This window comes from Molothrus ater, chromosome 2, assembly GCF_012460135.2.
Source record: "Molothrus ater isolate BHLD 08-10-18 breed brown headed cowbird chromosome 2, BPBGC_Mater_1.1, whole genome shotgun sequence".
NCBI lineage: Eukaryota > Metazoa > Chordata > Aves > Passeriformes > Icteridae > Molothrus > Molothrus ater.
The window spans coordinates 35,412,683-35,438,881 of NC_050479.2; the positions used below are offsets into that span (position 1 = coordinate 35,412,683).

The window sequence follows — 26,199 nt, forward strand, 5'->3', positions numbered from 1 at the left end:
TAATAGTTTCAGGCCCTTCCAACTTGAAATATTCTATGATTCTATATCTGATTCCAATTTTATATATGATATTAGTCTTCATACTTTTTAGAGGTCATAAACTATTTTGATTATATGTAATCCATTACTTATGATAATTTAATTTGAAAGTCTATTAAGATGGCAGTTTAATTCAACATCATCATCACATCCCAGTCTTCTGAGACAGTACAGAATGAAACATGGGCCATTTTTTAAAATCTCTCACTAGATATTCTCAAATATGTAACAAAGTGGGTAATTCTTAGTCCTCTGGCTTCTCTGAGAGATGAAATTGCTCAAGCCTGATAGATGAAATTCAGATTCCCATGAGGTGCAGTGGTTAGAAATGATGCATTTCAGATTCTGGATTAGTCTTGGCTTCATATTACTTTCAAATCTGCTGCTGCTGTTTCAGTATTATCAGCCATTTACATTCAGTATTTAATGACAATAAGCCTAACCTAAAGGACTCAGCTACTGCTGCTTGTATATATGTTAAATTCTTAGTGTCTGAGTTTGGAGATTTTTTGTGTGTGTTTGTATGTCTAAGAGCATGTGTTTAAGTACCAGCATTATATTATAAAATGACATAGGTATTTTACATGCATAAGAAGCTTTTAAAACAGTTTTATAACAAGTATTTTTTCATCAAGGAAAAGGCCTTAATCCAAACCAACCAACAATTAAAGAGATGACTTGCAATCTTTAAACCTACTTCTTAAAACTAGCCTATTTGTTTTCTAAAAACTTGCAAAAATACCATCACCCAGTCAGAACTGTCACTCTAACTGTTAATTGATAAGTATAGGATAAGCTGCTTTAGCAATGCAGAACATTTTATTCCATAATCCCAGCTAGAAGATGTTTTCCTACCCCCTGACTTCACTTCAAAGCGGATTTATCTAAAGTCTAGATTACTAAAGTGAGTTTAGACTACTTTAGTAATAAAAAAGTATATACATTGTAAATGTATGTGCATATTTATGTGTACAGACAGTAAAATAACATTTTCAAATTGTATTAAGCCTGTGGAAGGCGAATAGCATTTTCTGCACCCAGGAGTGAATAGAGAAGTGTTTAAAGGTATTGGTTTATGCTGTAACTTCTTTACTGAAAAGAGTAGGGATTTTTGTGTATAAATCACATTACAGCATTGTTACTACTTTGAATAAAGGAGTTATATTGGTTATAACTCTTGACTAGCTACAAAAAAATTAGTGATGGAGTCCAAATTCTCCTGATAACCATATAGTGGAGTTGCAAGCCCAAGCAAACTAGTTTTTATCCATCAAAAGTGTAACTCCAGAAGCCTTTACTACTGTTTCAGATGAAAGCAGAATAAGCAACAAGAACCATACGTTATGTACAGGATGAGTGGCTTTATGCTCATAGTTTCACTAGCTGGGTTTCTAATTGCAAAACCAAGGGGGTTTCCTGCAACTTGCATGTTGGGTCTTGCACCCATTTCACTTCTGGCTAGCCTGCCTTTTATTGGGGTTTTGCTTCTTAATTATGAGATTATTAACAGCCAATTCACTGTGTTTTAGTTGGTTTATTAGGTTGTTTTTGATTTTTTTCTCAAGGAGAATCCAAGATTTCATATCTGGCTTCCTTGGTTTTTGTTTGTCACGATATCAATTATGCCCTTGTTTTGCATTGTCTTGCAAGCAACTGCTTACAATATGTCATTAATAGCAATCAAGGATCTGGTTTTGTCTTTCTTGTTGTTAAGTTAATAGGGAGAGTATGAAGTGAAAGAGAACTTTAGTGCTTCATCAAAATACAGTTTGTTTACAGAAAAGTGCACAAATTTGCCCATAATCAGACTCAAAGAAATAGCCTCTTTTTTACCTGCAGGTTGATTTTTTTTTCCTCTATTTAATTATTAACTGTTCCTGCTGCTAATCAAAAAAGTTAGTTTAAATCATGATATTATGAAAAAAAAAATTACTGAGCTTCAGAAATGCATATGGAAGAATGCATGATCTGTAGTTCAAGGACAGGATCAGGCACTGAAGAGACACACTAGATGAGATGGAAAATCAGCACAGATTTGTATATATCTGTTACAGCAGCCAGGATCAGGTATCTCAGAGGAAGTTTAAAATCTTCTCAGCAAACAACCTCCTACATGGTAATCTCTACTTTCCTTCTCTACCTATTATACTGCTGTTTAGTTACGGTTGTTATGCTAAGATTCTGAAGATTTTATATCCTTTTTTTTCATCCTATTGCCATTAATTTTCTCTTTATATGTATTTGATATGTAAGTGATACTCAAAAATATTTTTTAATTTTATTGTCTCTTCTATGTCTGCTGAATTTTACTTATATGATTATCATGTCACAAAATATTTTAATATTTTATAATTTACCACCTTCTGATTTCTTTGCATAGCCCTTTACTTTATTACAAGGCAGAAAAGAAAAATTCTCAGTCTATCTTTAAAAATTTATTTCATAAACTGCTTTTTTGTCTTACTCATTTCCTGTTTACTGTAAAAGGTCTTCTATGTCTCTTCAGAGGGAATTCGCAATTCAACACAATCTGTCAACTTTTATTTAGACATCCCCTGTTCAAACTGTACAATGGAGTGTATACTGCAACTGAGACTTCAACACAAAAAGAGGTGTTGATATAAAGAGTACTTCATATATTTATAGAGCAAAACTGCAAGTGTAAACTAGGCAGAGACTAAGAGATGAGTAATAAGTGAACCACCAACAAGGGATGTTCTTGTTAAGGCCTGCACAGAATCAGCTAGTCATGCCAGGCTGCTGTCTACCCTATTTTGAACTGCAAGGTCATATGAAAATACAGGTGACAACTGCTCTGGATGTTTTCCTAAAATTCTGCTCCTGGGCTCTCACGCTGTCTCCAGCACTGGTGCACCTCATTACAGCCATGCAGCCCTGGCATTAGAGGGTGAAATCTCTTCACATGCTGGGAGTGATGAGATCGGTGCTGCCGATGGAGATGAGCCAGGATATCTAATGCTGCAAAATGCCTTTGAGAGCATCTGCCCTCTCATCAGCACACACAACTGCTCTCCATCTGTGCCATTCTCCATACTCTGGGACTGCATCACCCCTTCACCAATTAGGCCATTATGCTGCTAAGGACAATTTGTAAGTAATATTTTTGGTGCACTTTGTTTTTCCAATTACATTTGTTTTCCACTTAAAGAGAGAGTGAGAAAAGAAAGAAAAGAAAGGGATTTGCAATGAGTTCTTGAAACAGTTTAAATTGAAGGCTTGGTCTCAACTTTTCCTCTTTAATTATCTGCTTCTGCTACTTGGAATTTTCAGGGCTGTTTGAGCCCTGTAATAACTTGTGTGATTTATAGTTATAATGATTTATTCCTGCTGGGGGGGGGGAAACCATGCTGATTGCTTCTCTCTTGTTTTTGCTGTGTCATTCCCTATGTTCACAGTATGTATTGCAATGGGTTTTCTAAAAAGACAAAAAACCCCAATCAATATAATTTTCTAAAAGCAAGCACTTGATGTACACATTGATACACAAGATGCTAACTATATAATACGTGAAAATAAACACACTTGTTGAGTGTATGTATGTATGCTTCAGGTTTTTTCCCAGAAAAAAAAAAAAAGTGATTTTCCATATATCAAGAATCTGATGTGTTCCCTGCTATTTTCTTGCTTACACAGACCAATCTACTGCAATCTACTATCTTTGGGCTTTTTACTATGCACTAGACTGATAGCTTCAAAGATTTTCCTTAATAACTTCAAGCCATTTTTCTGATCATTGCACTGGATGATGGGCCCACTTAGTAGACATACTTAATTAAGCTTGGTTGTTGGTTGGGTGTTTTCTGCTCCCAGAGTAACCAGTTTACATTTATACAAACTGCAATGATTCCAGTAGAAAATAAAAATGACTGAATGTGGTTTTATGTAGTTGCTTTGTGTCCTTGGACTGAAATTCATTCACACCTTTAGAGAAAGACAAGAAGTACATAATTTTGAGTGCTCAGGAGGTGATTTTTGGTGCCCTGCACAAAGGAGAACTTTGCTCTTCTTTCAGTATTAGCATTGTGCCTGCAAATAGAAATCATATTACCTTCAGTTGCATTTACTATGCATCAGTGGCACACTACTCAGGTTTGTTCTCTCTCAGGTTTGTTCTGCATTTAGGAGAGGAGAGTAGGTTTCACTACCCAGAAGATACATTTCTTGATAACTTGTAGCCACCAGTAAAAACGAACATAAGTTATTGGTGACTAAAAACCACACGCATCTGAAGTGTGGAGTGATTTTATCACCTCTGTGCAGTGTCTCCAGAAATTATCATTGGTGATGATTGGAAATATTTGTGTCAGGGGAAAACAAATGAGCAGGTAGAGATGGTGCCCACCAGCTCTACACTCTGCTGCACAGTAACTCATTTTCTTGTCTAGGAATCACTCCACAGATTGACCAGTTTTATTTACCAGTCCTCCTAGGCAGAGTTTGGAAATGAGAAAAAAGTATGTTACATTTATTTATTGTATTGTTTTCTTGCTTCAGTCCATTCTCTGCAAAGCTTCTGTTTATTTTTCTTTGTTGCCTTGTACCTGCACTTGCAGCTTGAGGCTGCTGCCTCTGACCTTTCTACAGAGAAACCCAAACCCACACTCTCATGTCTCAATGCTGTGACTCTTCTGAGGATCTGGCTGTTGAAGGAGGAGGGTCACTACCAGAATACCAAGCACTCCCAATTGCCACCCAGCTCCAGCAGTCCTGGAAGCAGAAGAAATCCTCCTGTATTTTGTGATACTTAGTGGATTTTCAAAATCTTAGGCTTTGCCTATTTTTCAGTGTCCTTTTATATTTAATTATGGAATAAACCAATTGAAAATATTCAAACTGAGAAATAAGACCTGATGTGTGTCTAGAAAGAAATATATCTGTTAAGATCAGTAACAATTACATGACAAAACCCCTATGGACTAATTAGTAGAGTCGGCAAACTAACACTGGTTTTCTAACAGAGATTTCTTTTTTTGGATTTTTTTCCCCCTCTGATAATCTGCCAGCTCCTCAAGCATATTTCTTCACCTCCTAATATTTTGAAAGGCACAGTCACTGTCTCTTGCATCTTTAGCACCCACCAATTCCAATCAAAATATCAGCAATGAAGATGGATATCCCTGTCAGGCATCACTTCATCTCCTAGTAGAGCAAGGAAGGCAAAGCCAGTATCATAAATCACTTTCCTTCAAGGGTATAGTCAAGTGACATGGGAAGTTAAAGGTTTAAAATAAAGTTTCAACTTCACCTGTCACTTTCTCTGGCACAGAATGACAAAATCCCAGTGGATACAATCCAGCTCAAGGAAGGAGAGAGAGGCTGCCTGGTTTTATGGTTCATATTGCCAGCTATCTCCAGGACTAGTACTAATTGTGATCCTTGGAATTGTTCAATGTGATTCTATGTTTCTATGGCCAGGCAAAGCCAATTTGCAGCTGTTTGTATCTTTTCAACAGTTATATAAATTCCTTAGCCTGAGAATTTTCTCTGATAATGCATGAAGGGCAAGAATCAAACCCCAGCAAGTCCATGGATTGGATCTCAGTAGGCTTTGATTCTCTTTGGACAGGACACCCAGCTGCAAAATGAAAGGGCAGAGCTGCAGAGAATATTCAAGAATACTGTAGAAAGGAGGATAGGGAGGGAGGGCTGGCTGGAAATACCCAGCCCTTTTTCAGGTCTGTAAAAACAGATGACAAACAGAAAATAAAGCAGCAGCCAGAACGACCTTCCAACACAAAATGTTTCCCTCCATCAATCCTAACAGAAAGGCCTTGTAGTAGGCCTCCAGTAGTCTCTTTGAGCAAGCCAAGAACCAATCCTTCATCTTCTAAATCCATGGAGGCTTTTTCAGCCTTAAAAGTGGCCAGTCTGCTTTTGGGTTGGTTTCCCAAGAGTGGAAAAAAAACAGTGATAACTGAAATGTAAATGCTGTAGAAAATCTATTATCCAAACTGTGACTCTTCTGCTTTATCACTAGTCACTGCAACACTGCCTTTGAGTCTCAATTTTATTTACTGATCATAAGGCCCCTGTAATTAAGCCATGATTTTGCTCCAGAAGGTGACCCTAGGTTAAAAAAAAAAAAAAAAAAAAAAAAGGGAAATAAAGGCATCATGATTCCACATAACTGCAAATGATATCCTCAACTAACCTCATACAACATCATGAATTGTCAGTGAGATTGCAGGGATCTGAAAGGTGGATTTGGACTGCAGAACCATAAATCCTATGGGACAGCAGTTAGAAAAACACCAGTCAACTTGCACAGACCAAGCCAAGCTGCAGAGCTGATGGGTACAGCTAAATCATGTTGTAAATATATAAAGTGAAAAATGTTCCAGATGGTGTGTTCTTCCCCTTAAATCCTCTCAGATCTCACCTGGGGATATGAGTATCTCTAGACATAGTCATAAAAAGGAGGCAATACCTAAGAAAAGAAGTCTAGTATAAAAAATAAATAAATAAAAAATTGAGCTCATACTTGAGTGGTTTGCTGGAAAAATCTTAAACTTTCCATACATATTTTTCTTTGGTTATCAATAGCTATTCTTCTCTAATTTCATAACGTAAGCAAGAAGGGAACAGATCAAACAAATGTTGTCATAAAAAGTCAAAGACATTTTATGCTTTGCTAATAGGCCATTGCTGAAGTGTCTGATGTTAGAAACAATAGAGCAAAAGATTTAAATGAGTAACAGCTATTTTAGAATAAATGTGTCTTGCATAAGTTGCATACACAGTAAGAAAATAAAAATTAAGGACAATTGCTCAAATAAAAAGCCTAAGACGTGAATTTCAATAGATTACAACATGTAGGCCAGCATATTCTAGCTGCTATTGCTCTATTTGGCTTAAGAAACAAAAGTATTTAGGATAATTTTAATTACAACCAGTAAGAATTTCCACGCTAGGGGAAACATTAATATTTCAACATTTCAACATGCTGAATCAGAAAAAAAAATCTTAAAAAAAAATCAAATTCTTCTCAGAGGAAAATTCTTAAAAATTATGGGGTTTAGGTATTCCATATAGATAATGTCAAAACACTGCCCTATGTAATATCTGCAGCATTTAGTAGAAACATAGCATTTAATCCATTATTCCAATACATTTACAAAGTCAACATGAAAGGAATAGGAACATTTAACTCTTTCAACTCACAAAACAGAGTATTTGATGTTGAACAAGGATGTTGTGGAGGAGATTCTAAGCACTGTGGAAATGTCTGCATACTAGCTAAGTTTGGTCACCTTCCAGCTCCACTTCTCTTTGACAATATCCTGATTATGAAGTCTGTCTTTCCTTCTTGTTTCTTTCCTTTCTTTCCTTTTTTTTTTCTTTATATGGTGATAAAACAATAAATATGATAATGATAAAGCAATTTTAGCAGTATATGTGAATTTTTTTTCAATTTATTTTTCTTTCAATGCCTATATGGAAGCCTGCACATCTTAGGACTAATGTGCAAAATTGAATCCTCAGAAAGCCCAGGCAAGGAAAATAAGCAGATAAAATGATGGACAAAGAGAGATGTGCATTTCAGAGGAGAGCTAGGATTAGAAGCAGCATAGCCCTGGCTTTCAGACTGGGCTTCAGAATGTCATGCTTCTGGAAAAACAGCTCAGTGCATCCTTTCACAGAAGAGATTGGCCAGCTAAAGTGCTGTGCATAACCTCAACTTTTATGTCTATTTCTGACCACAAAATTGATGCCCGTGGGAGTGCAGGTACACCTGCAGGAGTCTGTTAGTTCAGATCAAGGCACGCTCTTCTTGAGGCAGCTCCTGCCTCTCCCAGCAGCCTGCCTGGCTTGCAGCCTGAAGGCATCTGGGCTACAGAAGGAGGGGCCCTTCATGAGACACTCCTGGGTGTGCAGGTGTTCAGGCCATGCCATGGACTTGATCCAAAGTAAAAACCCCTGGAGCATCAGATCCCTTTTCCTCCAGTCTGCTTCTGCTGAGCTAGTGCAGATGTAGCCATAAAATTCCACATACCATCCACCAAATTTAGAATATTCCTGCAACTCCTTAGTTGTGATTGGACCTTTTGAAAGTATTTGTGAAGCATGATCCTTAAGAAACGTGGTAAAGATGCTATGGAAACATATAGGTCTTACAGCAAACCACAGCACAGGGGCACCTGTGTTGCCTACACATGAAGGTGATGCTTACTGGAAGGTGGAGAAATTCTCCTGCACTCCCTGACCTCTGTCTGCAGCCCCTTAGTCTGCTTCTCCATGTCTGGAAACCGGGTGATCAGGCAGGATGGCTCCTGTGACACTCTCACAGTAGATGTGTCAGCTGCACTGGGAGGGGACCAGCTCTCCTGACCACACTCACAAATGCCTAGTTCATTGAAAACCCAAGCTGCAGCCCACAATAACCTGCTGCTCTCCCTCTGACAGGCAACTGCATCAAAAGCTTTGCTGGAAGTAGGGGAAAATAATGCTTGGCAATGACGTGTGTCTCACCCCACAGCAGTTCCAGTTCCACAGCCCAGCTCATCCTGTTCCTGCCCTACCCTGCCCGGGCTGGGCTCCCCAGCCTGACCTGCACGGTCCCCAGAGGGAATGCTACAGTGCCTCCTTGTGCAGCTCTGGGACACCTCTGCCACTGCTTCAAGTGGCCTGCCTGGGTGTGGGACAAGCAAAGGGTTTGCACAGAGCAGCCTCCACACCCAGGCACCTGCACGTGGTGCCTAAAAATGGGCACTGCAGGGATTTGCTCTTCACTTTTCTTCTCAATAAACTGTCTCTGATAATTGCCTTGGCTTTAGAGCTGAAGGCCTCTGGAGTAATGAACAACTGTTATTTCTAGTACAATGGGATCGTTGCCTGTAATGTTAACCCTTAATTGCTGCTGCAGTGCAAATTATGAAAAGCAAGAATATCCAAATATAGAGACACTTGTCCCTTGTGACAGGAAATTAAGGTCTCTTCTCTGGCATTGCTGCATGCCCTGAACTCCCACTCAAGACAAAATGAATTTCATACATTCAATATTTTGAAAAACAAGCTCTTAACCTCTACAAACGAGCTTATAGAGTTCATATCATGTGTGCTCTGGCTATCCCTATAAATGTCCAAACCTTTTTTCGGATCCTACTAATCTCCTGGGCATCCTAGTCCCTTCAGAGTTAATGGCAAAACTTGGCTGAAAAGGAAGAAGTGTATTTTTTAAAAATAATGAGTAAATCTGTGGGTGCATTATCTTTTGAACCTTTAGTGGTTTGGATTGATTAATTGGGGTTTTTTATGGTAAGAAAAAACAAGCAAATATTTCTATATCATCCACAATATAAAATCATCTATCTTCCTTCCTATTTTTGACATGACACCTTGAGAGTCTACCATTTTCAGCATCTTGGATAAAAGCTTTTCCATACCTGTTCATGCCTTGCTTTGGTTCTGTACTCTTAGAAGCAATAATGACCAGAACAAACTTAGACTTCTGAGAATAAGTGTGTTATCTCTACAGTGCCTTTTTAATATTTCAGGAATTAAGAGTCTAAATGCTTAATCTCCACTGTGAAGTGTCTGAAAAGCATGGTATTGTCAAACAGAAGCGGTAAACTGCTGAGGAAAGTTCCAATCCTTCTCTTACTGATGTCAGTGGGAATTTTGCCAGGAAGCTCAGCATGATAAGGGTATAGACCAAAGTAATCAGTTCTACAGATGATTACATGAAAAGCCCTTCATTATAGCATGATGATTGAGTATTATTACAGTCATGAGACACAGACATCTTCTGGAACCAAAACCAAGAAAAAAAATGTATTAAGGCTATTCCTCCTCTGAGTTGGGCCTGTTTGGCAGTGGCCTTTCATCAGATGACTTTTCACATGTTAGCACAGCTACTTTGGTTTTGGCCACAGCCTGATATGCACAGCGAAATGAGCCCAGATTTCCTGCTGCACAGTTCCTCTCTGCTAAAGGTCTCTCAGCCCATGAAAGCTGTGTTGTTTGGCAAGTAAAATATTTTTGGCAAACTCAGGAACATTACACTTTGTCGTCCATCTTCTCACTTCAGTTCAAGTTCAGTCTTGCTCCACAGGCGCCTCTTCCAGGCTGGAGAAGGGCAAGCAGTTACCGCTCGTGAGTGGTGGCCGATGTCTTGACGAAGGGACACTGTGGCACAGACCCCCAGAGTGGGACAGCCGCTTCTGCAGCCTCACCCAGCCTGCCCAGTGCTCAAGCTGAGAGCAGGAGGGAGCAGGAGGTTATGGCCATGAATTGGGCACTGAGAGCACAGATGGTGTGTGCAAGCTAACGGGGCGCCCTTGCAAACACGTTCGGGTTCTTCACGTTCTTCAGGAGCATTTGTTAGGCAGACACACTGATGTTGTTTTGCACAGCTCATCCAAGAAAGTGAAGTTGCACAGTACCCTGCAAAAGCAAAGTCTGTATGAAGATGGGAATATGACTAGAGTTTGTATTAACTTTGAATTAAAGCGTTTTATTATTACTGATCTGTAAGGAGGTTAATTTTCTCTCAATTATTTGGGGGTCAAACAGAAGCCTACGTTCCCTACTGAAATCAGTCCTTTGTCAGCTTAGCAAAACCTGTATTAATAAAGAAAAAATGTAAATATTCATAAAACATACACAGTCACCTCACTCAGTGTTACTAAAATCATTAATAGTGTCTGGTTCTCGTTTGTATTGTCATAGTCACAGGAAGCTGCAGTGATGACAGTAGGAAAATACACATCCACAGCAAGTTTTAGATACATTTTGGGGAGGATTTTCTTCACTACCTTATTTAGGAGAGGAGTTCTAATGGTGCATTTTAATTTATTTTCCACATGTGTATGTTGGTTACATTTCTTATCTGAAAGGAACTGTGAAACTCTCCCACTGCTTCTTGCCTGAAACTGCTCTCTGGATTGCAGTTCTGATTGTCTCCTCTTGAAATTATCATTAAAATGGTAGACTGGCAAAAAAACATTTGTCATGGTTGGGGATTCTGAAATATTTTCTGTTATTTTTATAGTTGCAGTTAATAATTCCCTGAAGCTATCCATTCCATTAAATACCTCTTCTTTCTGCAGTCCTCTGAAACAGTGGTAAAAAATCACTGCTATTTCATTTGAACCTCTCAAGTGATGGGCAAAAATCAGTTGCCTAGCAAGCAGAAGTGCTATTTTTTATACTAAAAGGTCAAGACAAAAATGTGCTGAAAACTTTCTGGATACTTATATAAAGAGATGAATTATGACTTGGGAGTTATTTATTGCACAAAAGAGTCTGTATTTGACCCTCTGCATCCTGCTCTCACATACTTTAAGGAGAGGAATAACTATTTCTCAAACAAACATTCTGATATTACAGAAAGATAAGAGCTACCTCTCTCAGTTTAGATGAACTCAGAAATGTGCCTAGAAAATAATTTTTCATCTGCTATAGAAATGTCAGAGTTCCAGCTTAAGCAATAGCTGTATGAAATCCTTTTCTCTCTTTGACCACATACTAAAGGAGCCAGCAAATGAAAAGCTATTGTGTTTATTTTCTATGGGCAGCTACCACATAATACTGTGGTAATACTTTTCATGGAAATCCATCACAAAATACATATTACAGTTCAGAATATACCATCTAGTCTAACCTATACTATGCTTCATTTTTTTGAGATCTTTGTACGGAGCAGCTCACATGTGACATGGTGCAAACATGCTGCACCTCTCAGTTGGGTGGGTGTATTTCTGGGGTGCTACAAGCTCAATTAGAGGGCAACATCAATTTCATACAGAAAACTTTGGAAGTGAGAGCTCAGTCTAGGTTTAAGCTTTGTGCAGATCATAGTGGGAGGGTATAAAGAGAATCTATGTGTTTTATACAAACAGATTGGGCACACCTATAGCTCCTATGGTCTGGAAGTGAAATTAAACTGCCTGTCTGCCACCAGCAGTAAAGCCAGCAGATTTAAGAGGGGGATGGGTGGGTGTAGATGGAACCTCAGCTATCTTTCTTATGGTTTTTAAGACACAGGAAAAATTTCTAGGTAAAACAAGAGAAAGAAGAGCACCTCTGTCACATATTGTGCAAAGCTGTCCTGTCAGCCACACACAGTACACTAGAAGGCATCACTGCATCCTGTGTCTGCTAGGGTATAAGAAGAAAGTCTAACAGACAAAGCTTTCACTTTACTCTCATACCAAATAAGAGATCTGTCTGGACTAGGCAACCAAAGTGAAGCAAAATGCTTTCCCTTTCCTTACCTACTGCTATGGATGCATGAAACATGGATTGCACATGAAAACATGACGAGAGATAATGAAGCTTCTTATCTTTATTAAACTCTCAAACTTTGCCACCAAGTTTCCAAATTCAAAATACTTTTTTTTCTGCCTCATCTAACCACCAGCTAACTCATCTCTGGGTCCTGCAGTGAGCTCAGCTGGGTTGGCACAGCCTCTGGCAGCAGCTGAAGTTCAGGCAGGTTCAGATCCCACCTGCAGGGACTCTGGCAGGGTCAGGACCCTGGCAACTGATCCAGAAATCTAAATGGCTAAGAAAATGTTTACAGAAGCGTTAAAATAAAATTATATTTGTATTATTAATTATTCTTTCCCTCCAAATGTATTGTTAGTATCAACCATTTCTGAAATTACTGTTCTGGAAGCAAATGCATTTAAATTCTCACAGACTGGTGTTTTTAATTGATGATCTTTCTAAAAATCATAGAGTCACAATCTTAGAATGGTTTGAATTGGAAGGACCTTAAAGATCATCTAGTTCCAACCCTCCTGGGGGGTGGAAGTGGCCAGGGAGACCTTCCACTGTACCAGGTTGTTCGGGGCCACCATCCTATGTGGCCTTGGACACTTCCAGGGATGAGATATTCACAACTCCACTAGGCAACCTGTTTCAGTGCCTTGCTATCCTTATAGCAAAGAATTTATTCTGGATATCTAATCTAAACCAGCCCTCTTTCAGAGTAAAGCCACCCCTCCTTGTCCTATCACTACAAGCCCTTGTAGAAAGTCCCTTCCCAGCTCTTTTGTAGGCCTTCTTTAGGTATTGGAAGGTGCTATAAGGTTTCCCCAGAACTTTCTCTTCTACAGGCTGAACAACCCAAACATTCTCATCCTGTCTTCATAGAAGTACTTTTCAACACCTTAAAAAACAAAAATGAAGAAGAGCTGGAGAGGTGTTTATGATCTAATATCTTTCCTAATAAGCAAAGTAGCCTGAATCTTCTAGAGAAAATTAGCATTTATCTCTTCCCTGGTGTAAATCATTCTAGCCCACTTTCCCAATTTCCCTGATGGTGAAGTATTGCTAAGCAACACCACACTTGCAGGTCAGCTATCACTTAATAACTATGCCAATGTCAATTTTTTTAAGGCCCACACTATATTTTTTTCAAAGATTATGTTGCCATTTAAGAGCATTTAAAAGTACTTAGCTAATCTTCCTACTGTAATACTAGCTCTTGCTTAGTCTAAAGCTGCGTTGCTATGGATGAATATTGCTTGGAGTGTCTAAATATTTGGAAGTAAAACCAGCCATTTTCTTCAGTGGTATAATGAAGTGTGGTATAAGATCAAGCCTGATTTTAATTATAAGTTGTCCTTTCTCTTACTCTGCCTGCCTTCCCTGTTTTTCATGCCAACAGCAACTGTTTAATTTGACTTGAAGGAAAGCTAAACAGTTAGCCTCAAGTAGCAGATGAATCATTCTAATATCTGATAACTTTTCCAAATAAAGGCCTCTCTCTCCAGGAGCCAATGTCAGTCTCCATCACTTAACAAGCTTATCTGAGCCCATGTAGTGAGCAGGGACATGCTCACACTGGAAAGCTAATGGTGGGATTTTCAGTGTGTTGCCAAACTGCTGAGTAGTACAATGATATTGCCGACTTCCAGACAAAGTTCAGCACTCAGCCTGTGCCTGAGCAAGCCCTGAAAAGTAACAGGTATAGGACAAATTGCAAAAGTGCCTAACCACACAACCCCCAAAAGTGTAAGGTGCTCCTCAGTGAGCCTCCACTGGTGCTGGGGCATCTCCTGCTCCTGCTCTGCTCAGGTGCTCCAGAGGTGCCCTTCCTCTGGGAGGCCCTAGCATGGCCCTTACAGTTCGATCCAGACACTCAGAGACTTCAAAGTGCCAGCTAAACATGGGTTTTCACAAAAGTAAGCACTTGGATACAGCACAGAGACCTTTTTAATGCCAAGTATCTCATTAAATTGTCAACTTCCTTGCAAGCAGCACTCGGAGTAGCAAGAACAAGCATGGGAGATGAAATTCTCTGGCGACCTATGCTGGCAAACCAGGACTTCCAGACCCAAGTGCTCAGGGCTGTGAGTTCAAGCAGTGCTTGGCTTGCACCCAAGCCCCAGGAGCCCAGGGAAGCCAAGGCAGAGGCATGGAGCAGGCTCTCTCTATGCCCTGGTGGCAGGTTTGCTGGGCAGCATCTCCCTCTGGAGGCTCTCCCCAGATCCTGCTCCCATCAGCAGCCCCAGCTGGGCAGGAGAGCCCAACCCAAAGCACCACCTGAATGTGAGGCCTGGGTGAACCCGACTTCTCTTGGTGCATTTTAACAGATGTCTGGCTCAAAATAGTATCTTCAGACTAAAAGAGCATTCTGTAAAATCAGCATTTCAGGAATTGTTTTTCTAATCTGTTATTGAGTCTGGGAACCTTTCAGGATGGTAAAATGCTACTTTTTTCTCCAATCCTGATCATTAGACACACGCTTTTCCTAAAAGTATGGGGAGGCTAATGGGATCAGATGAAATTAGAAAGTCAAAGTTGATGATTCTAAGAACAGAATCTAATCAAACACAAACATGACAGTTGTCATCACTGTCATGGTATTTACCACAATTTTTCTGTTAAATTATCCATGTGTTTTCACCAACACAGAGGTTAGTCATTCAAGTCATTTTAATTATATTTTTGTATTGCTGTCTCATTTTTTACTTGTTTGGATTTCTTGTTTATTGGATCTTTGATGGGATCCATACATACTGAGGTTTCTCATACTGTTCTGAAGCTACATTTAGATTATCACAACCTTCAAAAACTCAAAGATGATCCTAGGAAAATTGAAAATATGGAACCAGAGTTTTCAGAGAGATCCAGTGACTCTAGTAAACCTCTACAGAGCCCCAGGATCTCCCTCATCAGAGGGACAGCAACATGCTGCCTGATTTTTTTTTTTTGATGGAAAAGACAGAACCCTCACATACATTCAGCATGATAAAGACTGAAAATGAAAAATTTCTATCCAGCTTCTAAAATGTCAAGCAAAATGTCAGGTAGCGCTGTAATAAAAAAGGAACATCTAACATAAAACAGGAGTGCTCTGATTAGCACATTGCTTTCTAATGAATGTCACACATTCAGCAAAACCACTGGGCTTCAGAAGTAATGAAGTAGTGATTGGATAAAAAAAAGCACAGTGGCTCACCAGTAACTCCCAGAAAAGCTCCTTTATGAAGTGAATCTTTATTTGGATACTTCTGTAATTGGACACATCTTAAGATCAAATTCTCTCATCAAAGGGTAGATATTAAGACCTCACTAAGGCAGTGGATCTTTATGGATCTAAGAAGAAAAGTTGGCGTTCATTGGTGTTCCTCTAGGGAGAAGGGAGAGTAAAAAAAAATAAGTTTTAATTCATGGTGTTCAGCTGATGGAGAATGACAGACCTTTGCAGAGATGGTGATCCAAGGTAATTAAATTAGATGATGGAGACTTCTCTTGCTGCCACTCAAGATAGAAAATCCAAGGAAGAGTGGCCATCCTAAAAATAATTATTTATGAATCCCACAAAATAGGTCCAGTGGAATAGACCCCTATACATTATAGGAAATGAACCTGAACTAAATCCTGCACAGCAAAATTTGTCTTGCAAATGGAGAAAGTGAAATTTGCAGAGCACATCCTTGATTTTTTAATCAATTATTTTTACCACCCTGCAACCCGAGGGAAGTCTATCAGGGAAACACAGGACCAAGGGTGCTTCTGGCCAAAGGAATCTGTAGTGAAGGCAGACCATTCATGAGATGTGAAATAAACTACGCCTTGCAATTTTTTTTCACATATCTCACTGCAAATGGTCCTAACTCCTAACACCTGCCACCTTTAACGCAGTCCTCCAGTAAGCTGTTTGTCAATGTTAGTACAAGTGTTTACTGTACCAAAATCAGTCTTCTCTTTTTCAACACAGTGCTTTGAGAGACACAATCTAGAATGTTTTATTGCTCTCTAGACATTTTACAGTGTCTAGTAATTTTTTTCTCTCCTCAGAGAGATGTGGCATTATCTGCTTTGATTTTATACTTTTAAATTCATGTGCGCTGCTCCTCATTTGCTCACACTTCAGAAATTCAAAGATATCCTTTTCTACCATTTGTATCAGTAATTAACCATAGCTAAACAGGCAACTTAATGAATGGCAATGGTGGGATTCCTTGCTTCAATATATTAAAGAATTGCATCCTTCGTCCCCTACACATTTATTGTCTATTTACAGATTTATTGTCTCTTTAGCTAGCTACACAGACGTTTTTCTTCAGCTGTTTCTCAACTGGTTACAAATATCCAAAATTCTTTACAGAGGATCAGACCATTATTCTGACCCAAGGATCATGTGTCGGTCTTTTTACATATATTTTTAATAATTGATAGAATTTGTATGCAGTTCTGTTGGTACACGATTATCCCACTTCTTTTTGACAGCCTCTGTAAACATCCCATTTGAATTCTCAATAATTTGGTGTATGTTGCTATCCTTTTACTGTCCATTTTATTGGAATGCCTAAAAATCCTGACATTTTTTGGAATCAGCTTCCTTTGAAGCTCAACAGGATATAAACACCTACTGTCTTTTGCATCTTTTCACAGTTGCACCCACAAAATACTGTGCATTTATAATATAATCACCTTTCTTTTTATATTATTTTATAATATAAAAATAATCACACAGCAACCCAGAGGGCCAAGCGTATAATTAATTGCGTAATGATCAGAGTTATGAACTCATAAAGAAGAGAACTGTAGAATTATCTATATCTAAAATGACACAAATTCTCAAATTATAAAACCACTAAATTTGAATGGTTTAGTATTTTCCTGATACTAGCCATAATTAAATTAGATTTTACAGCTATTGCTATACACTTCTAGAACTTAAAAATATTATCAAGTTGTTTCTAAAAAATATTATCTGGATGTTGCTAGATAAAGAAGAATCATCAAATACAAAATACCCACGATGGAGAGCTTCAGTTGCTGGTACACAAGCTGCCCAAATGTCATGAGACTGAGTTTACAGGTGCAGTTTCTGGACTCCACCACTGATTGCTTCATACAGGTGAAAATCCTACAAAACATGGGAAAAATAACTTTTGTGGATTCAGTCCTAACCAACATTGTGGAGTAAGCTCAGAGGTAGACAGAGGCTGAAGCACTTAAATTTGGAGCTTCTGGAAAGTTCTGCAGCTTTCAAAAGACATTCATATTTTTCTGGCAGCTGTGTGTGACCAGTATCACTACTAAACAACAGCTGGAGCACATCAGGAGAGCTTCTAGACTGCACTCTGTGCTGCTCAAAGACCTCTCACACTCACTGGGAGATCTGTGTGTGATATGATCCAAGGTCTGCAAAATGGCAATAACCAGCAGTCTTATTTTAAACACATGCTCTTGATCCAAATCAAAACACTAATGTAGATGCTTTCCATTAATCCCATGCACTGGTAGTTAAGTCCTTCCATGACAAGTTTGCAATGCTGTTGCTGTGTCATGGTGCTGGCTCTTGACACATTTTATCTTCAGTAAATAAAATAAAATTAAGACTTAGAAAAAATGCTGCTTCACAGTGGGTCAGGTGAGTACCTTGAAAGCACAATTTAGCTTTCTGGGCTTTTGGTTTGAAAGAAGGTTTTTCCTAAAATAAGCAAAGCAGGAACCTTTGCAACTGAACTCAAGCATTTAAAAGACCTTGAGAAAGACTGTGTCAGTAAGGAATTGCCACCTGTAGATGAACAGAGAAGGGGAAGGCAAGAGAAAGGAAGCCAAAACCAGCCAAGCCAAGCTAAGCCAAGCCAAGAAATGGAAGGCAAAGCAAGGCAAGGCAAGGCCAGAGAAAGCATATAATAGATTGTTGTGAATTCTGTGAGGTTTGTTATCTCAACATGTTTGGTATCACAAAGCTGCCAAGTGCAAGATAACTTTCACAGATCTGTCAAGCAGCTGTGTTACAAGCCCTGCCTGCTCGTGTCCAGGACTCAGCTGGGCTGCAGCCAGAGCTCCTACTTCAGTCTCCTTAGAGGAGGAAGGCAGGCATGTTGATAAAGCCATATAATCTCCTAATTCACTGGGGCCAAATGTAGATCTGATCAGGAAGAGAAAGGGGCTCAGGAGTGTCCATTTCCTTATGTCCCATTGTTGCCCCATTTCTCCTCACAGAGAAAAACAAAGCAATCTTCCCAAGAATATTTCTGGGATTCACATTCTCTGAACCTCAGAGAATGATCAAAACAATTCTTATCTCATTTGCTGTGCCTGTGTTTGTGCAAAAGTAGAATGCAATATGGAGACTGTTTACCCAAAGCGATGGTGTTTTGTTTCTTTGGCCTATCAGGGCCAGCTGTGTGTGTGTGTTGGGAGGGTCAGCTGACAGTCACGAGATGCTGTGCAGTGGAGTGCAGTTGAGTGCTTGGCAGATTCAGTTTTAGATGTATAGAATAATATAGTATAACAAAGTAATTAATTAACCTTCTGATAAGATGGAGTCCTCCTCATCATTCCTCCTTCATCAGGGGCAAAAATATCCACTGTATCCTAGCACTCCTGCATGCTCTTAAGGTGCGCTCTGAATCTCTAGATTTGCTGCTTCCTTGAAGCAGCTCTCTCTGTGCAATGTTCTTTTGCTTCCCAACAGTCTTCTCCGTTTCTTCCATGCATCTCCCCTGCTCCCAGACTTCAATACAGCAGTGAGTACCCTACTGCATCACTTTTTCACTGGTGGAAATATCAATTAAAAATATTTGAGTGGTTATTTTCAACAGCAACAAATGAGTTGTCATTGAAAAGTACAGAAATAAAGGTTAAAAATCCTCAGAATATTTATTACCTCTTCACATGAAAAGCAAACCTTGGTTAGATGCTATAAGCCAGATTTTGCAATTCAGAGTCATTAATCTCCAAAAAACTGCTGTTAGAGAATGTACACACAACATACAAGCATGAAGACTTTCTATGTCATATGCTTCTATATGTTTCCACCTATATTTCTATACAAATAATGAATGCATAAGAGGCTCATTTCCCCACAAAATACAAAAATTAAAGTGCTTGCTGTAAAAATGCAGACAAACAAGCTTATCCAGGAGATAACTCTAGTTTAGGATGGATAAATTTGTTCATTATTATTCTTTACAAGCTTTGCAGAAAGCCTGACAGATAAAAACTGGTCCAAGATCTGTATTTTCACTGTCAGCGATGCTTGTGCAAAATAAAAAAAAAAAATATGTATTGTCATTACAGCAAGGCACCAATAGCCCAAGGCTATTCCTTTTCTACACAGATTTCAGTGTGAAAATGGTAGGAAAACCAAAATAATTTTCAAGCTGCTAGAGGGTACTGTCAACTGTGAAAAACAGAAAGACAACTATAAACATAATTATTCAAGTGCACCCTCTGAACTAACAGGGAGATTTTGAAGGGCTAGCAGAGAATTTTTAAAACGTGCTAAGCAAGACAGATAGAGAATAAATGATTATGGTGGTTTCTTCCTTTGCAAAATACTTTTACAAAAGAGATATTAAGCAGATTGATTTGGTTCTCAGGAGAATGCACGTGGAGGGTAAGACCTGATGGCAGTTTTTAACTCCATTTCTTCAGCATCCCTGTTACATGTTCTGTATAGCAGTACCTTCTGAAGAAATTTGCTTGGGATCAAACTCTAAGCATCAATTAAGACTTCACTGGAAAGCCTACAGGACTGAAGAATGAATATTTGGTCCTTACGCATGGAAATGAAGAGGTCATGTTCAAAGTGTTTTTCCTTTTGTAAAAAGAAAGAGAAGATTCCCAAAAGATCACTTGTGTGCTTTCACTGGTCTGCAAGCCCTTTCAAAAGGCACATGCCCCAGAAGAAAAAGGCACCCATTGCTCCAGTAGCAGGTGGTGGCACCTGTTACTGCAGCTGCTGCTGCTCTTCCAGGTGCATGGCAAAAGAGGGCAGTGGAGCACTGTACATTTCAACACATTAAACTAATGATCCCTGCAGGTATTTTCTCTACATTTCTTTGCTGCAAAAATTATTACAATACCTAGAAAAGCAATCATGTTGTATTAATAACATCCAGACAGTTTAAACAGAGCATCTCTTTTGCTTTCACTGAAAATGGCATTTCCCTCCCAGCGAGCCTTATAATCGATTGACTGAAATTTCATTACTTCCAAATCTCCAGTCACAGGAGGTATTGCATTTTCACCCACTAACAGGATTCTCCAGGTTGGTTTCTTTTGCATTATCTCTTTCACATATTCTCCAGGGAAGTTTGCCTGTAACACATCTCTCCAAGTTTAAAACAGCCAACAGTAGTTTAAGTGTCATCTCATGAAATGGGTTTGGTTTCTATTTCCGTGTCCCTAACAAGACACCATGTTGGTTTTAGCCAATGTACCATGGACAGTCATTGCTTATGCTGGGTTCTTTCTTCATTTATTAGGCAGTTCTACCTTCTGAATCCTTCCTAAATGTTTCTAGACTTTGTGTGTACCACATCCATTTCAAAATGTGTTTGTTCATGCAACTTTAAACATTTAGCAATCCACTTCAAAATGTGATTGTTCATGCAACTTTAAACATTTAGCAACATCATTTGCTGTTGCCATATTTAACAAAAGAACTTGAAGGTCAAAGGTATCTTCAAACATTTCTAGTTTTACACTGTAATATAACCAAATCTGCAGTTTGGGGTTGCTTTGGTTCTTCTGTTGGAGTCTAGGATGATGCTTCCTTTTGTTGAAAGTGGAAGTTCCCACTTCAGTGTAAGTTGACATATACTATATGTTGTTAAAAATAATGACATATTATTTAAGGGAATGGTCAGAGTAAAGAACCCTGCCCTCTCTACCAAACAACCCTCTTTCATCTTGTCAAAAACAGCCTTTAGTCTTCCTTTAAAATGACAAAGGTTTACAGTGTCAATATACTCCTTGGGATGGCAGTGTTCTAACCAGATTTATTAGCAAAGCTCTTACCATTATAAGCCAAATTATGGTACTCAAATGTCATTCATAACAAAATCTCACTTTTTATTTAATGTCTATAACATGTCAGCACTGTCTCCAATGTTCCTTTGATGCAAAAAGGGGATATGGCAAGATAAACTTGGATGCGCCACATCCAACCTGAAGTTTGAATTATTTATAAATATTTGGAAAATTACATAAAATTATAGTGTATGATATGCAATCCATTACCACTACATTCTCAGATCAAAACACAGTAATCACCAACATCATTATCTTGTTTCAGAGCAGTTTCAAGGGCAGCTCACTGGACTGGGATTTGCTACTGGTCCAAGTAGCAAATTCAAGGAAGTGCCCCCACCCTCCTCAGCCTCAGTTTCCTCTCCTTTAGCAGGGGGACCAACACCCATCTTTTCTGTAAAGTGTTTGGACATCATGGTGTATGCAGTTTTTGTATTTACAGTATAGAGGCCATATATTATTTCTGTTATTACAGTTTTTGTTCTATTTTTACAGGGATATTGTATTATTCCTACTGCTACAGTTTTCTGCCTCCAGGGTGCTGGGTCTTGAGCAAACTCAAATGCAGGCTGGTCAAAGTCGACTGCTGTTTACATTTGAAAAATATTTCAGAAGTGTGAGACCATCCTTTCCACACCAGTGCACTTAAACGTACAGAAAAATCAATAATTTTCTCTACGACTGACTAGGCTTTTTCCAGTAGGTCTTGCACAGTTAAAAAGGCAGAAACCACCCTCAAATATAAACAGCAAAAAACTTGCAATAGTGCTAACTGTGAAAAAATAAAATATTTTTTGTGAGATGTTTACAGAAATACTTTTATGCTTTGGTTAACTCCCTGAGCAGAAAACCTTTCTTAAAGAAAGAAATATTGTTGAGTCTTTATTTTATTTATTCATTTTGTCCTTAACTAAGAAATAAAGTAATATTGTATTTCAGAGATGTACCAAACAAACAATTTAAAACTAACTCTTCTTTTCTCCTCTCCTTAATTACTCCCGATTTCCTGATATAGGTTTCTGTACACAGGTGTCCTTAGATTTCTTTTTAATATAAAAACTATAGATTAAGATTTTATCATTTGCATTTTATATCAAATTATAAAATTTATATAAAGATAGATAAATGATAGGTAGGTAGGTAGGTAGATAGATAGATAGATAGATAGATAGATTGTAGATAGATATACACATATTCAAAAAACTAAGAGCTGAACAAGTTCAAGTCAGATGAAATCAAGTGACACATGAAAGCTGAGGAATCCGTTGAAAGAGAGAATCCTTTACCCAAGGAGCTGAGTAGAAAAGGAGACAGGCCTTGGTGGACCACCATCTTGACCAGAGATAAAGCCCACCCAGAAAGTTAATTCAGAAGTGCCTTTAATTTGCAAAGGGGTTTATTTCCATTCTCACTCCTGTTGGTATAAGTGTAATGCAAGGCCAGAGAAACCTCACACTGTCAGGAGTTCCAGGAGCTGCTTTTGCAAGCCAAACCAAGTGGTTTCACCCTTCATTTCTGGGGCACTGACCCAGCTCATAAACTGCATAACAAATTGTAATAAACTGTGACCTAAAGTTAAGCAAAACGGGGAAATCAAAATGAGTTTGGTGGCAACAGGCAAATGAAGTGACCACTTGCAATTCAAGCATCACTGCTAATAAATGTGTGCACATATGTGGGTTTGTATGACATCTCTTTTAATTCCTGATAATAAATCCTCTTGGTGCAAACCTTAATGTAACAGATATTCCACAGAATGCTTTGAACACCAGAACCATTATAATTGGTAAAAAAGAAACCAGCAAAATGCAGGTAAGTAGAAGGATTTACGTGTGGGTTTAAATTTTTAAAAAATTGATTTTTTACGCATCAGAAAAAACAAAATTAAGCTTTCCTTAGCAAGGACCATTATTCAAAGGACAAATTATTCTGGTCCACAAGTACCATCTGCTCCTATTACAGCAAGGGAAAGAAAAATGTAGTCACTTTCTGCTTTGAAAGTGCTTATTCTCCTCTCTTGTGACACTCAGAGGTGATGATAATTTTGCATTTTTCAGTCTGTCCCCTATCAGGGCACAAAACCTGCTGCCTACACAGGAGCAAGGAAATCCAGCACAGGTTTCTAGCAGAACAGCTCTGGTGGGAGGAGGATGAGGCTGAAAGGTGGCAATAGGGCTGCATGTTAGGATAAAAAAGCATGAGGAAATTGTGTTGGAACTGAAATCAAGCAGTAGACACCATCCAGCCAGTTATGAAAGCAACATTACACTCTTACAACAAAAGTGCTTTGCAACTACCTACTAACTGAAATGGTAAGAGAAAAATAAATGTGTTTCACAGTCTAAGCAATTGCTCTACTCATACAAATGTAGGTCAAAAAGAAATGAAGTTACAGTTCTAGTGCAGAAATCACAGGACGATAAAAGAAAGGTTACTCACAAGCTTAATTCAAACAACAGCTATCTTAAAAATGGCAAATAAAGAAATGCATTTTACTACACAGACCAAAATGTTATTTAATTGAATATCCAATAAACAGATAGCTACATGCCCATGCTGGGTCACAACACCATGTTGTTTAATAAGGCACATCACTCTAAACGTTGTATTGTGTATCTGAGCTTGTTTTCCAGACTGCAGCAAAGAGTGACTGCCACAATACTGCCTGTCCCGAAGTCACAGCTCTGCAGCCCCACTCCTCGCCAGATGCTGGAGAGCCTCTGTCAGGGTCAACTCTTCTGTCTTCAAAGTGCCTCTCCATACAAGAAATGCACCTGGGAAATGCTACTCCCCAGAGGATTTGCCTGACATCCATCCATCCATCCATCCATCCATCCATCCATCCATCCATCCATCCATCCATCCATCCATCCATCCATCTTCCATCCATCCATTTATATTAATCTTTTTCAACTATATTAATCTTTTCTTCCAGCAAGGTATTTTGCAGAACTTTTCCCACTTGACACAGCACAGCTACCACTGGTACATCCCATCCAGGATGCTGCCTTTCAGTGAACCCTCTCCATGCTGAATTTCAGGAGGCTTTAAGTTATTTTTTACAGTTATCACAAGATAACTGTAAAAGATAACATTTAATTTCTCTAGTCATCCAGATGACCACAGTGTGTATAAGAAGTCTAGATTGCCCAGCTGACATTCATAAAATAGTAGCAGAATATCCAAAAGCTTATCCAAGAGTGACTCCATTTTGGTTCATACAGAGGTTCTCAGGAGTGCTGATTCTTTCACTTTCTTCAATGAAATCTGCTGAACCAAAGGCACACATTACATAGCTATATTTTCCAACCAATCATCACAAACATTTATATTTCATGAGATAACAGTTTGCCTTTTAATTTAGCAGCATTTTGTATAGAAGACACATTACACATTAATAGATGTTACTAGTTTTAAGTCCTGTGTATTATATCAATCATTGCCAAATCAGCTCAAAAAAGGTACCTGGCTACACAGGCTGAAGAGTGACAAAGGTGGCTGTATGTCATCCTAGCTGCATCCCTTACTTGGTTGCTACTTTCTGCAGCCTGAAGAAGGACTCCAATTGTTTATTAATGCCTATATGTATCCTCAGAACCAACGCCTGTGCTAACAGAAATTGGCACCACTCCACTGAAGTCAGCTGAATGTTTGTAACAAATGAACAGCTCCTCCACAGCAAGCAAAATTCTGCTTTCCTTTATGTATCATCCCACATGCCCATAGGATTTTGCCTTGGTGATTAAAAAAGAATGACTCACAATAGTGGCTGCAGTGTCTTCCAAGCCAGTCCCCACTTCTGTTGTGCTTTACCCTCCTTCCAGCTGACCTTGTTTGTGTGGCCAAAAGTAAGAGAAGAAACCCTTGGCTGATAATAAAGATAATACTATTCCATAATACCATTACATGTTTATCCTTGGAATTCACAGCACTTCCAACATGCAGACTCAAACTAAAGGAATTTGGTGTCAATATCTTGTTCCTGGGACAGGAACAGTCAAAACATTTAATTACTAAAGTCAGCAGCAGGTTCATAGAAGTCTGGAATAAATAGATTACATATACTATCTATTCACCTGAATACTGTATAAAATTTTAAAAAGGGAATTGTCATGTGAATTTAATATACAATACAGAACCTTACTGCTTCATACATAATTTCGTTTTAGAACTAAGAGAGCTTTCGTGAACTCAAGTAAAAAGCAAGTTTTCTCTTCCACTTTCAATTTAAAATCTCTCCAGGCTTGTAAGCCCACATGAGAGAAAAAATTAACGTCACTTCAGAATTCTCAAAAATAGCAGTTTATGCATTCAAATATGTAAGTTTTTTTCCTAGGCTCAAAATGTTTTCATCATTTTTTGATACATCTCCAAGCAAAAAAATAACAACTGAGGTATAGAAATGTGGCTTTTCATGTGTTTAATAAGGTGGGGGATAGCAGTGAGCCTGTACACTAACAGGAGAATCACTGTTTAAATCCCTGACAACAGATGCACTGCAGCTCTCATTTATCTTGGATTTGCACTGAAAAGAATTACTCTTGATAGCTCCATCTTGTAAATTTGGAGTACACTTAGGTGTATGATGAAATGTCAGAATAAAGAGGACCCACTATCACCTTGTGCAGCTTCCCTGAGTCTGTCCACCATCCAGACAGGCAGGCAGTTACTGCAGCACAGCTCCAAGCACTGAGGAAAAGGCTTTTTCTACCTGGGAAGAAAAGGTACAATGGCCTTTTGCATTAAGTGTCTTTTTCTCTAGTTAGCAATCTGCTTTCCACCTAAAGATAAGCTGTGAGTAGCCTAGGTATGAGATGACAGGTTTGGTGTTGAAGCATGCCATTCCCATGAGATTGCTTTTTTCTTCAAAGCCACAGTTTACATTTTAGCCAGGCAGTATCTGAA

General features: G+C 38.7%; 1 protein-coding gene across 3 annotated transcripts in view; it reads right to left on the minus strand.

Moving 5' to 3' along the window:
• The window catches only part of ZBED1 (zinc finger BED-type containing 1), a 54,423-nt gene that overhangs the window by 19,765 nt on the left and 8,459 nt on the right, over positions 1-26,199 (minus strand). Inside the window, exons 2-4 of one of the 3 annotated variants that reach the window (XM_036398696.2) lie at positions 17,281-17,389; positions 15,473-15,643; positions 9,444-10,443 (exon numbers count right to left, since the gene is read on the minus strand). The exons of 1 other annotated variant lie outside the window; for it this stretch is intronic. The gene's annotated coding sequence lies outside the window, so the exon portion shown is untranslated. The remainder of the gene's footprint in view (positions 1-9,443; positions 10,444-15,472; positions 15,644-17,280; positions 17,390-26,199) is intronic. One more of the 3 variants, XM_036398630.2, reaches the window with a different exon arrangement.